This window comes from Narcine bancroftii, chromosome 3 (assembly GCF_036971445.1).
Source record: "Narcine bancroftii isolate sNarBan1 chromosome 3, sNarBan1.hap1, whole genome shotgun sequence".
NCBI classification, from domain to species: Eukaryota; Metazoa; Chordata; class Chondrichthyes; order Torpediniformes; family Narcinidae; genus Narcine; species Narcine bancroftii.
Window position 1 is genome coordinate 203,008,183 of NC_091471.1, and position 14,462 is coordinate 203,022,644.

Sequence of the window (14,462 nt, forward strand, 5' to 3'; positions counted from 1 at the left end):
GCGTGGCTTTATCTGGTTGGTGAAACTGCAGTTTTCACTCCACACAAATGGGGCAGCCCCTGCTTACCGTCTGTGCCTCCTCTACCGAGAATGGGAGATTTTGGGCCCTTATGAAGTGGAACAGTCTAGCGACTCCTGGGTGACCCAGATCATTGTGCATGCTCTGCCACTGGGTCTGCACAGGTGCCCCTGGACAGAGGATCTGGGGGCTCATTGAGCCTCCCTGGACAGTATAGAATGTCGTAACTATACGTAGACAGTTCTATCCTCCAGTGCAGGATTTTATCATTTTTTAATCTTCCTCCTGTTCTGGTTATCGAATATAAAAACCACGGATCATTAGTCTGTGACAAGGGTGAAGTGTTTACATGCCAGATAATGTCTCCAGTGCTTTACAATAGCCTCCTCCACTGCCGAGTGTCTTACCTCGGACCCCTATAGGGTCCATGAGAAAAAGGCTACCAGTCGTCGCTCCTGGTTCAGTGTGTCAGCCAATGCTACGTCTGAGGTGTCGGTCTATAACTGAAAAGGAATCGTCTCATCTATAAATCGCAGGGTTGCTTTTGCAATCAAATCTCTAATCTCCGTAAAGGCTATGATAGCTGCTGGGCTGAGAGGAAAAGCTGAGGCTTTTATAAGTGGACGGGCCCTGTTGGCGTAGTTGGGGACCCACTGTGAAAAGTCCCAAACATCTCTTTAAGGTTTTCTGTGAGTGTGGGACCGGGAGGTCTAGAAGCAGGCTCATGCGGGCGCAGTCCGGGCTGATTTCTCCGTTCTGCACCACATAGCCCAGGATAGCCAGTTTTGTAGTGCTGAAGACACTTTTATCCCTATTATACGTTAGATTGCGTTCCTTTGGTGCCTGAAAAAAACGTTGAAGGTTAGTGTCATGGTCAGCTTGCGAGTGGCCGCAAATCATAACATTGGCCAGGTATGGGAATACTGCCTGGAGTTGCTACTCTTCCACTATGTGGTCCATCTCCCGCTGGAACAGGGATACCCAGTTGGTGATGCCAAAGGGGAGGCGGAGGAACTGATACAGCCTGCTGTCTGCCTCGAACGCTGTGTATATGCGGTCACTCTCTCTAATGGGCAACTGGTGGTATGCTGCCTTGAGGTCTATGGTAGAGAACACTTTATACTGAGCAATGCTGTTTACCATGTCTGCAATACGTGGAAGTGGGTAGGCATCCAGCTGTGTAAATTTGTTAATTGTCTGACTGTAATCCACCACCATACACCGCTTCTCCCCTGACTTCACTACAACGACCTATGCTCTCCAGGGGCTGAAGCTCTTTTCTATAATGCCCTCCTGCAGAAGTCTGCAAACTTCTGTTCTAATGAACCCTCTGACCCTTGGGTTGTACCTTTTGCTCTTGATGGCTACTGGGGTGTAGTCGGGAATGAGGTGCGTGAATAATGGGGGGGGGGGGTTCTATATTCAGGGCTGTCAGGCTACAGTGTCATCTATTCTCAAGGAACAGTGGGGGAAGTGGCCCATTATGTACTATTGTGATGCTTTACAATTGGCACTGGAAGTCCAGCCCTAGTAGGATGGGAGCACAGAGGTGTGGGAGAACTAGCAACTTAACTCTTCATACTCTGTATTTCCAGTGTGACCCTGCAGAAGTGTTTTACCTTAGCTATGTGTCTGTAGACACTAATAAAATCTGGTGGTCACTTGGGTACGTGTTTAGAGCAAGGCGATCTACCAGCTCCTGGTCTATGAAACTTGCCATACTCCCGCTATCCATCAAGCAATTTACTGTCAACCCATTAACTTTAATACTAACAGTAGCATCTGATAAATTGTGTGGACTCACCTGATTCAAATGCAGAGAGGCCAGCATGGCACGTCCTCCGTTCTGGTAGTACTCGGCATCCTGGTCGTAATAACACTCTGTATCGTAGTCATCCCCTGATAGTGATGGCCTCTGTCCAGCATCCTTTGCCCAAGATGGCCGACAGCACATGGCACTCTGCTTCTGCCTGCCTGAGGAGAAAGAAGAAGAGCTTTCCCGCCTCTCATTTGCATGAGAAAGGGCTTTGGCAGGAGCCTTAAGGGTTCTACAGACTTTCACATAATGTCCTATCTTTCCACACTTTGAACAGTCCTTTTCCCTAGCCAGGCAGTGAGCTCTGGGGTGCTTGGGCAGTATAAAATCTCTCACTGACTCCCCTGCTTTCTGCGACCTGTCATAAGCTGGTGCTTAGAGTGTAGCTCACTGTGCCCTCTGTTATAGTGCCTCTGTAGGGTGTTCATCGCTTCTTGGTACGATTTAGCATCTTGTATAAGCAAGAATGGGTGATTCCCTAGCTGAGCTAACAGTAGCATTAGCATCTCCTCTTTTGACGCTCCTTCAACCCCCGCGTAATTTAATAAACTTCTCTGCCATCAGCCGAAGTGCGTGCTTGCCCCGGGAGTCTGGGATCCAGCTCCAGCCTGTTGGGCCTCAGCACTTGGCTAAACCTGAGCCTCTGATTTGATGGATGGGGAGGGGGGGGGGGTCGCATACCGGGCCTGATCCTGTGGAAATGTGGGCCCCCTCTGGGGGATCGGGGATAGTTGGGTGTGTCTAGGGGATAGTAATCCGTCCCCGCAGTCCTGACGATAAATCGTGATCGGGAGGGCAACTTGCTGTATTCCTTCCACTCGCGTTTGACACAATCCTTGGTTATAAACCAGGAATCCATTGGGTTGCATGGCCAGTCCCAGTGAATTAGCTAACAGGTGGGGCCCTTGGCCTCTCTTTACCTGCTCCGGGATACTTCCGTCCCTCTTGTAGTCCACTATGACCACTGGGTGAGTCCCTTTCTCTCCCGCAGCTGTACGTCCTTTCTGTCCATCCGTACTCAGTGGCATGTGCACGGAATCCATCCACTTTTCTAGGTCGCTGAGCCAGGCCTCGGTGGAGTCGGGAGCATGGGCGAGGGCAGAAGCAACATCCATTCTGGATATATATTAGTCTATTAAATTGATGGCAACTAGCATCAACCACCGAGACAGAGTGCAAGTAAAACGCTAGTTTTAATAGGCTAATATATCCAGCTAGGCCTTGCCTCTGTGCAAGCCTAGGCCAGATGAATGAGAATGAGCTGCAACCAGTTTATATATACAAGGTCACCAGGTGGTGGCCCCTGGTGACCTAATGGTGTAATAACATTCCACCGCAATTAGTCCAGTGTTCAGGTTTTGCAGGGTACTAATGAAAAAACTTTAAATTTTGAAAGCAACATGGGCTGCGTTATTGTGGTCACCCCACAATAACAGAAAAGATGTGTGATGTACCATCAATTACTTCAAAACTGATAGGCTTTTATTAACAACAGAATGGAGGCACGTCCATGTGGATCAACTGTCCTGTACTGAGGAGGGAGCTGTGGCACAGTCGCCTTTATTCAGGGGTCTGTGGGAGGGGCCACAGGCACAGTCAGCAAGGGGTGTGTCCAGGCAAACTATAACAAGTACTAACACAGCTGAAACACATAGACAGTGGTTTACCACAATGTGGAAGCTTTGGAAGAGATGTTTCCTGAAATAGTGGGTATGAGCTTTAAGGGGAGATTGGACAAACTTGGATTATTTTCTCTGGAACATTGGAGGCTAAGGCTGGACAGGTTTATGGAATTACAAGAAGCATAGACAATGACAAAAGGCAAAGGAGGAAAAACCCAACACCCAACCCCAACCAACCAATTTTCCCCTGCAGCCGCTGCAACCGTGTCTGCCTGTCCCGCATCGGACTTGTCAGCCACAAACGAGCCTGCAGCTGACGTGGACTTTTACCCCCTCCATAAATCTTCGTCCGCGAAGCCAAGCCAAAGAAGAAGAAAAGACAATGCAGCAGTCAGTCAGAATCTTTTTAACCAAGTTTTTAAAAAAGTCACTACTAGTGGACATCAATTTATTATGAGAAGGGGAAAGTTTAAAGGAGATGTATAAAGCCAATTTATTAACAGTGAATGGTCTGGAACTAGCTTTCATGGGTAGTAGAAGCAGATACAATAGTAGCATTTAGAGGCTTTTAGGAAGACATGAATATGCTGGGAATGAATGGATATGGATCATGTGCAGGCAGAAATGATTTACGGTAGTTTAATATGCTTTTTTTTGGTGTAGACATCATAGGCCAAAGGGCCTGTTTCTGTGCTGTTCTATGTTCTATATTCTAACTCAACTACGTTTGCAGCCTGAGAAAAATCAATGCTTATACTTAGCAAGAAATTGCTGGAATAATACAGAAGCAATATTTTACAACAAAAAAAATCCAAAGGGCAGGTTGTAAATTGAAAAGCCTATGTCCTAACATCCTTTACTTTTGCAGACACATGGTGGTAGCATTCTGCTGAATATTATCTGAAATTTCAAGAGCAACAGAAAGCTGTTCATCCGTGGCCCTCCAATGATCAGAAGAATGTAAATGAATACCCTTTGTGAAGGGACAGAAGATGTCTCTCCTGACCACTGAATTGAAGGCCACTGTCTCTTTGTAAGCTCTTCTTTATTAATATCATATTCTTATTTTTAGTTTCTAAAATGAATTCCAAAATGCATTGAAAAGTTCTATAGTTAATGAAAGATCTGTAGCTTGCAGATTTTAATGTCCTCAATCATTTCACTGTGGGAACATAGGAAAATGTAAAAACAACTTGCTTTCCACCAGCAAAACTGGGGATTTAATTCCTAGTATGCGACCGAGCACTGGTCAGTGAAGAGCATAAATCTTCTACCAGGCAGGGCCTGAGCCTCCTTTTCCACCGATAGGTTCCGGAGCTTGTGTCCTTGTAATGTCTGTGAAAAAATGCAACCGGCCTGCCCGCCTGATTGAGAATAGTGGCCAGGACTATGTCCGAGTGTCGCTTTCCACTTGGAAAGGCACTTTCTCGTCCACCACGTGCACGGCGGCTTTCACAGTGTGGTTCCGGAGGTAGTTAAAAGCCGTTTGGGCTTCAGTCGAGAAGGGGAAATTAGTGGCTTTTAAGAGAGGGCGAACCTTGTCAGTGTATTGAAGGATCCACTGGGCGTAATATGAGAAAAACCCCAGGCATCTCCTCAAAGCCTTTGTGGTCCCAGGGATGAGGAGCTCTGACAGGGGGGACATCCTTTTGGGATCAGGGCCAATAATGCCATTCTCCACCACGTAGCCAAGGACAGCTAGCTGTTTAGTCCTGAGCATGCACTTGTCAGAGTTATGCGATGTTCAGGGCTCTCGTCATGTGGAAAAAACTCTGGAGATTGGCATCATGGTCTTCCAAGGTGTGGCCACAGATAGTGATGTTATCGAGGTAGGGGAAGGTAGCCTTCAACCCATACTCATTCACCATTCTGTCCATCTGCCTCTGGAAGATAGAAACCCCATTAGTAATACCGCAATGGACCCTCCGGAATTGATCGAGATGACCATTAGCCTTAAATGTCATATATAGATGGTCCTTGGAACGGATTGGCAGCTGGTGATAAGCAACTTTCAGGTTGATGATCGAATAGATCCGAAACTGAACAATATCATTCACCATGTCCGAAATTCAGGGGAGGGGATATGGTCCAGGAGTGTGGCTATAGTCAATTACTAGCCTGGACTTGTTTTCCCTTTTTACCACTACCACTTGTGCTCTCCACGGACTGGTGCTAGGTTCAAGATACCTTCGTCGAGCAGACGTTGTGTCTCAGATTTTATGATTTGTTTTTGGTAGCAATAGGTTTACAGTCCGAGGATAGATTCGGGAAGAGAGGTGGGGGGGTTGATATTCAGTGTGGGGAGGCTGCATGTGGGCTCTGATTTTAGGGGCCATCCATTCCGAACCGTTATAGTGGGAGGGGACCAGAAAACTTCAAGGTCACGCTTTTAAAGTGACACAGGAAGTCCAAACCCACAACACCGGAACACACAATTCATCAAATACATACATGCAAAATTTACAGAACTCCCTCTACCCCACCCCTTCAAACAACAGATGTACTATACAATGTTGTTGAATAGGTGTAGAATGTGAATGAGACACAAGGAATGTGCAATAATTAGATGGATATATGTTTAGTTTATGCTCTTGCACAGTCTGTGAGTCTATGAAATTTTCCGTAGGGCCTGTTTCGATTAGGTATTTAGTGGAATGTCTGTTTACCTTCACAGTCACTATGGAGTTGCTGAGCTGGTGAGGTCTGTCCTGACCTAGAACCATCGAGACTAGGACCCCGGAGACTCCATACTTGAGTGGCCCCCACTGTCCTGGGTTGCCCTGTGTGGGTAAGATGGGATTGACCTTGTAGCGCGGCAAGATGGATTGTCCTGGGTTCCCCTCCTTCCTCCTCCTCCTCTGATGATGACACCGAGTTTGAATTTGGGTCACGGAAAGATGGCTGCCAAGCCTTTTCATGCCGTTTCCTCACTGTCATTGCCACCCTCCATCAGTGTGTAGAGCAGCAAGGGGTTCAGGTGAATTCAGGGCAGATGGCTTGGGGCTGGAATCAGATCCGGGAGCGGTGCAGGGCATGGACTTCCCCAGGCTTCCCCCTCATGCGGCAAACCCTTGCCAAATGCCCTCAGCTAGAACACACTGAGTCTTCATCTGGGCATTGAGATTGGGGATGCTGGCTCTTGCTGCAGAAAAAGCCCTCCCTAGCATAGGAGTGCTCCCTAGCACGGAAAGTGGCAGCCATTAGGGCTGGGTTAGCAGGAGAAGCCGGTCCTTGGAAGGGATCACCTAGGTGAGAGAGCTCGCTGGGTCCGAGGTCATTGTTCTCAAGCTTGGCCTGTTCCGACGATTTGGCCAGTTCATCGTGGCTAACCAGGTCCTTCTTACCCGACTCAAGTAGTCACTGCCTCGTACCTTGAGCCCTCAACTAGAGTGTCCCGGATCTGTTCTTCCTCACGAACGTGGACCGTAGCTGCTTTGTACCTGCAATTCTTGGCAAGCCTCCACAGATCCAGCAGGTGGTCTCTCCTGATTGATGGTCTCTCCTGGCTGTTGGCGACGTTAAGCGAGTCGGTGCCTCACTAGGACCTCATTTTGCGACTTCAGGAATGGAGCCTTCAATACCTTGATGGCTGCATCATATGTAGTGCAGACCCTGATGACTGCCTACCCTTTCATTCCTATCCTCAAAACGAGTGCAGACTTCCTGAGTTCATCGGTGTGGAAGACATCTCTGGTCGTGTTCAGGTAGGCATGGAAGCAGTCTAGCCAGTATGTGAACTCCTCAGCTGTGTCAGGGGTCAGAGGGTCTATCAGCAGCATGCCTGGCCTGAGTAGCATATCCACCATTTAGGAATAATCTAATAAAATTTTAGTACGAATAAAAGCTCTCACAACTGGAGGGAGAACAAATGCTTTTATTAGCTTATAACTATGGGTATCGGCGGGCAGCAACCTCCTTTGAAGAAGACCGCAGAGCCCACCTCACTGACAAAAGACAAAGGAGGAAAAACCCAACCCCAACCACCAATTTTCCCTTGCAACCGCTGCAACCGTGCCTGCCTGTCCCGCATCGGACTTGTCAGTCACCAACGAGCCTGCAGCAGACATGGACATACCCCTCCATAAATCTTCGTCCGCGAAGCCAAGCCAAAGAAAAAGAACTATGGGTAGGGTTTCACAGTAGTCCTCGGAAGGGTTCTAGGTTTAGACCGGAAACCAGGGTCATATGTGAGGAGATGGGAATGGAGACAACCATCAGCACAACATACTACCAGTGAATCCCAGTTCACTGCAGACTGTGAATATGTGTACGGGAACAGAGACCACATGAGCACAAGCTAAGGAGCTGCACAAGATGGACACAACTGTGTATAAGGTGAAAACAGAGAAGCAGAGCACCAGGAGTTCCCCAAAGCAACAACAAAGCAAAGAGGTAAGCTCAAGCAGCAAATATAGCAGGTACGGAGGTGCACATTTTCCAAAGATATGTGCTGCCAATAGAAAGTCCTGCTATAAATGTGGGAAGAAGAATCATTTTGTTAAGTGCTGCAAAGCAGGGGATACCAAGAGAAAGGTATATACAGTGGATGAAGAAGCAAAAGAATTCTTCTTAGATTCACTGCAGACTGCTGCAGACAAAAAGGAATGGATCATTCAGTGACTGAATGAGACAGAAATTCCATTTAAACTCGACTCCGGAGCCAAAGTGTATCTGTTATCCATGGATGATTACAGGACCCTCACCATAAAGAGCAAGATTTATCATGTGAAATTAAAAGTGACAGGAAACACTGGGGAGAATGTTACAGTAAAAGGCGGCTGTATGGTGACCTTCAAACCAAGTGCAGAATCTAAAGTCAGTTACTGATTGTAGAAAGGAGAATACAGCCAATATTAGGTCTGAGACTATGTGAAGAGCTCGACCTGGTGAAAAGAATTTTCGTAGTGGCTTTACAGACCGAAGACAAGCACACAATGCTCATGGAATAAAGTATAACTACAATGGAGAAGCAATACCTCAATGTACAGAGAGAATCAACCTCATTACGTGACATGAATGACAAACTGGAAAATGAGTTGGCAAATCTAAAAGTCAAAAATAGACAGTTACAGGAATGTCTGGAACTTGTGAACAGAAACTGCAGCAAATGATGAAACAAGCAGAAACGCTACCAGAAGTTGAAGCTGAACTTGCCCAGTGAATTGCAAATCTGACAGAGCCTGAAGAGTGGTATGGCAGCATAGAAGAAAGTTTGAGAGATTTAGAGACACTACTTGACTCAAATGAGCAACTTCACCTGCATGTAAAAGAAAGAATGGCTGCATTCGAGGATAAGAATATATCAATACAAGAATCTGAACTCTTAAGAAAACAACTTGAAGAGTCTCTTCTTTCAACTACAAAGCTTAAAGGAGCCACCCTCCAAACTATCAGAAGAGGAACTGGCAGCTATGTCACCCACTGCAGCAGCTGTGGCCAAGATTGTGAAACCTGGAATGAAGCTCAAAGAGTTGTATAATGGATAGGTTGAAGTCCAAGATCCATAGCTACTGGCAAAACAGGAAAATAAGAGAATGAAAAAATATTTGGATGAAATTGTTAAAGAAGCGCCAGCATGAAGAATGTGTCCAAACAATCCATGGCAAATCTCTCAGCTAAATTAGAAGATGCCATGAAGGAAATTTGCTGTTAGCAAAAATGAGGTGAGTAAAGTAAGCTTTATTATTCAACAGGGAGAATCAGAGATACAAAATGCTAGTGTCACATCTTTCACAGCAAAATGGGCTGCTTTTGATGAAACTGGAAGATGCGCGAGGAAATCATATTTTACATAAAGATGAAGTTAGTTCTGCTGACATGAGCAGTTCCTCTGAAGTGATTTCTCAGCATCTGGTGACCTATCGTAATGCTGAGAAACTGCAATAGCAAAATTAACAGCTACTGGTAACTGTTTGTGAACTTGCTACCATTCCCTTTGCAATGATTGAGCTCACCAGTGCACAACAAAGGAAGAGCAGGACATCTTCATGGATTTTTGAACTTCAGCTAAATCTTGGGATGCCCTGAATGAACTTGAATGACTTCATGAAGCCAGAAGTCATCAGATATAACTGGTGGAAAGAGATTGACCAAGGAATGTAGATACTTTTGTTATGTGGATAATCTTATGATTACTCAGGTTTAATTTGATTGCTTCATTAGAGCAGGAACAGTATAAGAGATCTAGGCTTGCTTCTAAGCTTTTGATCACCTTTGGAGTCTATAGTTGCCATTTTTCAACATGAGGACCAGAGTTGTGCCAATGAAAGTCAAAGAAGGCATTATAAGGCTGAAAAACAAGAATAAAACAGTAAGAGACATCGGTCAAACCTTAGGATTACCAAAGTCAACTGTTTAGAACATTAAGAAGAAAAGACATACTGGTGAGCCTAATAATTGCAACGGGAATGGTAGGCCGAGGAAGACCTCCACTGCTGATGACATAAGAATTTTTATCATTATGTATAAAAATCCCCAAATGCATATCTGACAGATCAGCAACACTCTTCAGGAAGCAGATGTAGATATGTCAATAACTACAGTCCGCAGAAGATTTCATGAACAGAAATACAGAGTCTAAACTGCAAGATGAAAATCACTAGTTAGCCGCAGAAACATGATGGCCCAATTACAGTTTGCCAAGAAGTATTTAAAAGAGCCTGCAGAATTTTGGAAATAGGTCTTGTGGACAGATGACACCAAGACCAAGATTAACTTGTTTCAGAGTGATGGCAAGAGCAAGGTGTAGAGGCATAAAGGAACTGCTCAAGATCCAAAGCATAAACATGGTGGTGGGGGTGTTATGACCTGGGTATGAACGGATGCCACAGTACTGGCTCATTTATCTTCATTGATGATGTAACTGCTGATAGCAGAAGCAAAATGAATTCTGAGTACATAGAAACATCTTTTCTCCTCAAGTTTGAGCAAATGCTTCCAAACTCATTGAACAATTCTTCATCCTACAGCAAGACAATGATCCCAAACTTAAGCAACAAAGGAAATTTACAAAGCTAAAAACTGAAAAATCCTCGAATGGCCAAGTCATTCACCTGACTTAAATCCAATTGAGCATTCCTTCTGAATGCTGGAGAAAACTTAATGGGTCAAGCCCCCAAAACTAGCAGGAGCTGAAGATGGCTGTAGTAGAGGCCTGGAAAAGCACCTCCAGAGAAGATACTCAGCACCTGGCGATGTCTGAATAACCGACTTCAAAGTCATTGCATGCAGGGGATATGCAACAAAGTGCTAAAATTAAACAATGAACTACAAACATGACCTCACTTTATCTTTTTCTTCTTCTTGCACTATTTTATTTTGAAACAAGGTTTACAGAAATGTTTGCAATTTGAGATGATGCTGAAAAACAAAGAATTTCATCACATGTTCATGACGATAAATTCTGATTCTGATTCTATTTCAATATACTTACCAGTGCTATGTCCCAAATATTATCATATCCTGAAATGAGGGGATTATGCATAAAAAATGATGTAATTTCTACATGGTCAAACCAAAATGTATACAAATAACTCTGAATAAAATCTGGAATGTGCACTTTAATCACATGTGAATTGTTTGATTGTATATTTAAAACTGCAGAGCACAGGGCAAATAAAGGAAAATACTGTCTTTGTCACAAACGTTCTGGAGGGCACTGTATAATAGTAGCATTTAAGATGCTTCTAGATAGACAGGGAATAGAATGATATGTATCATGTGCAAGCAGCAGTTTCAGTTAAACTTGGTGATTATATTTGGTGTAAACACATAGGCCAAAGACTCCATTCCTGTGATGTACTGTTTAAGTTCTTTGTGAATGTAAATGTGTGAAACTTCTCGTAATTTGAGCCTTAGAGTTCAGATACATTCTGTGCTGAACTCCTTCCAAATCCAAGTATCATCCCAAAGAGATGGTGCCTTAAAATGTTCACAAGGCTCCAGTTATCTAACCAGAGCTTTGTAGAGGTGAAGCATAAATTCTACCTCTTTGAATTCTGCTGCTCTGGGATTAAGATTTGTTAATTATTTATCTTACTTCTCAATGATGTTTGAGTGATCAATGTATATGGATTGTTTCCCACCCAAAGAATATTTTGGGCCTTCACTGCTTTCAGTGGTTAATTATTTATGAGACATACTCTGTTCTATGTCCAGAATAAATAGCCTGTTGAAAGCAATTTCTCCTTTTCTTCCAAGAGAACAGATGACTTCCATTTCTCCCCTCAGCTTCTCATTGTTGCTCAAGATTTCAGCATTTTTGTTTCTCTGTTCCCCATTTTTATTCATTAAATTTTAAAATATCTTTGTAATGTAATGCTTTCATCTATCAGCTATCTTTGTAACATCAGCAAATTGCTTACATTTGGCTCATTGCATCTACTTCAATCTATGACCCTTTGATTATTTTTACCTCTTACCTGCACCTACACCAAGGGATAATTTACAGTTGATGATCAACCTACCATCTTGTCCTTGCAAGAAGAAATAGAAGCATATGAAGGAAAGCCACAGTAATACTGAGAGAAAGTGCGACCTCCACACAAACAGTCCCTAAAATTGGAATTAAACCTTGTCCACCTCAGACTTGTCACTTACATATTTTAATCACCTACTCTACCTCAAGAGGTAGGCAAATCACAACATCCAATACAAGTCCACAGACTCCCACAGATATCTTATTCTCATTCTGTCCCTTGAGATCTGGTCCTCTGCCATTTCCCCATGTTTCCAACTTTGACCTCTCTATCCATGAGCTCCTGCAATGTTATAACAAGACCCAAAGCAGGCATAAGAATCAACGGCTCTTAAGGAATATGGCAATTTTCCTGATTCAGTATTCTCCACATTTGGACAATTCATCCTTTCTTTCTACCTCTCATCATTTTGACCCAGTTTTTATCTTTTTAATGGTAGAGTTTGGTCTGCAGGCCATTTCCCAAAGCACTGCCTTTGGCAACACATATAGACAAAGGAGCATTATGTGCTTCCAGTTCATCATTGTTGTTTGGTCTCACTCTGTCAAAGATATTCCTTTTTGCCCATATCCCTCACCTTCTCTGCTACTAAATTAAACATAATTATGCAAACAAATCATTACTTAAAAGTGCAATTGCTTCTTTCAGGTAATTATTCTCATCAAACCTGAAAATTGATCTGAAATATTGAAGAATATGAAAAATGCATGTAGTTGCGATAACACAACTATCATAGCCTGAGCCTAAATTAAAATGCTTAGTTTTGGACATATATTCACAAAAAAATATGCTTGTTATATTACACTGGACGATTAAGAATTTGCTTCCTGAACACATTTGGGTGTGTTTTATGGATTTTAAGTTTTCTTATCATGTACTTTTTTTTAGATATAACCTATTTCTGTGATTTCCTGTCATATTTTAAATATACTAATATATTGCCCACAAAGCAAGCTGTTTTGGTCAGTCCAAGCATACCTGGGCATGCTCTCAGTGCAGGTGCTATGTAAATGTTATACAGATGCTATGCATGACATTGATGCAGATTGAAGCATGTTGATGCACAGGATCATCAGGAAATAGCATAGTGAGTGTACTTAACAGTAGCATTTTATTGTCTTCGGGAAGATTCAATATAGTAGGAATGAATTGGCAATGTCACAACAGCAGTGATACATTCTGTACATGTAGCGAGTATATGCTTGAGGCTCAAAGATGCAGAATGATGGCACTTATTAAGAAAGTCTATGAGCTCTCCTTTGGTTGTAAAATTGGGGATCAAGACCATCCCTGGGCTCCTCATATTTTTTGTGCATATGTGCAGTCATCCTGAGAACTTGGCTCAAAGATACTCAGAAGTCATTACGTGTTTAAACAAGCTAAATTCAATAAAAGTTAATTTAATGTTCTCCAACTTCCTATGTAATGGAAGATCTGAAATGATCTTTGCCCTTATCTTGAAGTTGACTTTCATAATCCCCATTTTGTTTTCAGGAAGAAAGCCTTTTGAAAAAAAATCTTGTGGAGTGTTATGAACAACCTTTTTTAGTAATAAATATTGTTGCACCTTTCATACCCCAATAGTTTTCAACCTAATGAAGTCTCACTGCGTGAAGTAGCAATTTGTACCCAGCTAGTTCTTTCAATTAATCATTGTGACTATGGCAAGATCACCTGTTCATAGAATGATGGCTAAAGGATAAATATTGACCAAAACACTTCCCCTTGAGATAACTTCCCTTTGTTTTTCAAATTCATACCATATTTTCATTAAGGTCAAACAATGTCTTCTTTTAAATCTCATTCAAAACACTACCCCTGGAATATAATGAAGAGACCTTTCCTTTGTTAAAATTTCTCGTGTTGGATTTAAATTCACATGCTACTGAGATGAAGCTGACATCTTGGATCACATTACAGACTTCAGCCTTGTTTATCCTTTTATGAATAATTATCAAAATCCCAGAGGCTCTTTCCATTTTATTTCTTTAGTAGAAGATTCTATTTTTTAATGTTTAATGGCATTAAAGCATTTTAGTTCTCTGTAAGGATATTGTTGGAATTTAATTCAGGAAAATTAACAACTGAGACATTCTAAAGGGAGCTTCTATTTATTTTGCTGGATTTTAACTCTTCAATATCTTAATGATTAATTGACCTATCATTTCAGTCTATTCATACATCTAATGAATATCTCTACAGCTTATCTTAAAAGTTAGAAAAAGATTTGTATCAAAGAGATTAATCACAAACTTATGATACAACTTCCTTTATTTAATATAATGCCAAAGATATTGGTTGGGATTTCCTAGCCCTCAATTATTGATACAAGTCGCTATAGTGTCTGGACCAAAAGTGGAAGGCTGATCTTGATGACTCAATGCAACCTGCATTGGGGGCAAGGTCTGGATAATCAATGGGCCCAATCTTTGTACTCCTGGAAACCTTCCTGGGAAAACTGAAAAGTTTCAACCAAATCTCTGTTGCTTTCAGAGATGTAAAGAGGCTATTAAATTCATTTTAAAATT

At 42.9% G+C, this 14,462-nt stretch overlaps 1 long non-coding RNA gene across 2 annotated transcripts in view; it reads left to right on the plus strand.

Moving 5' to 3' along the window:
* The window catches only part of LOC138758036 (uncharacterized), a 120,412-nt gene that overhangs the window by 11,244 nt on the left and 94,706 nt on the right, over positions 1–14,462 (plus strand). For both annotated transcript variants that reach the window (XR_011354070.1, XR_011354069.1), the window contains exons 2-3: positions 4,326–4,490; positions 6,132–6,245. This is a non-coding gene — a long non-coding RNA (uncharacterized lncRNA). The remainder of the gene's footprint in view (positions 1–4,325; positions 4,491–6,131; positions 6,246–14,462) is intronic.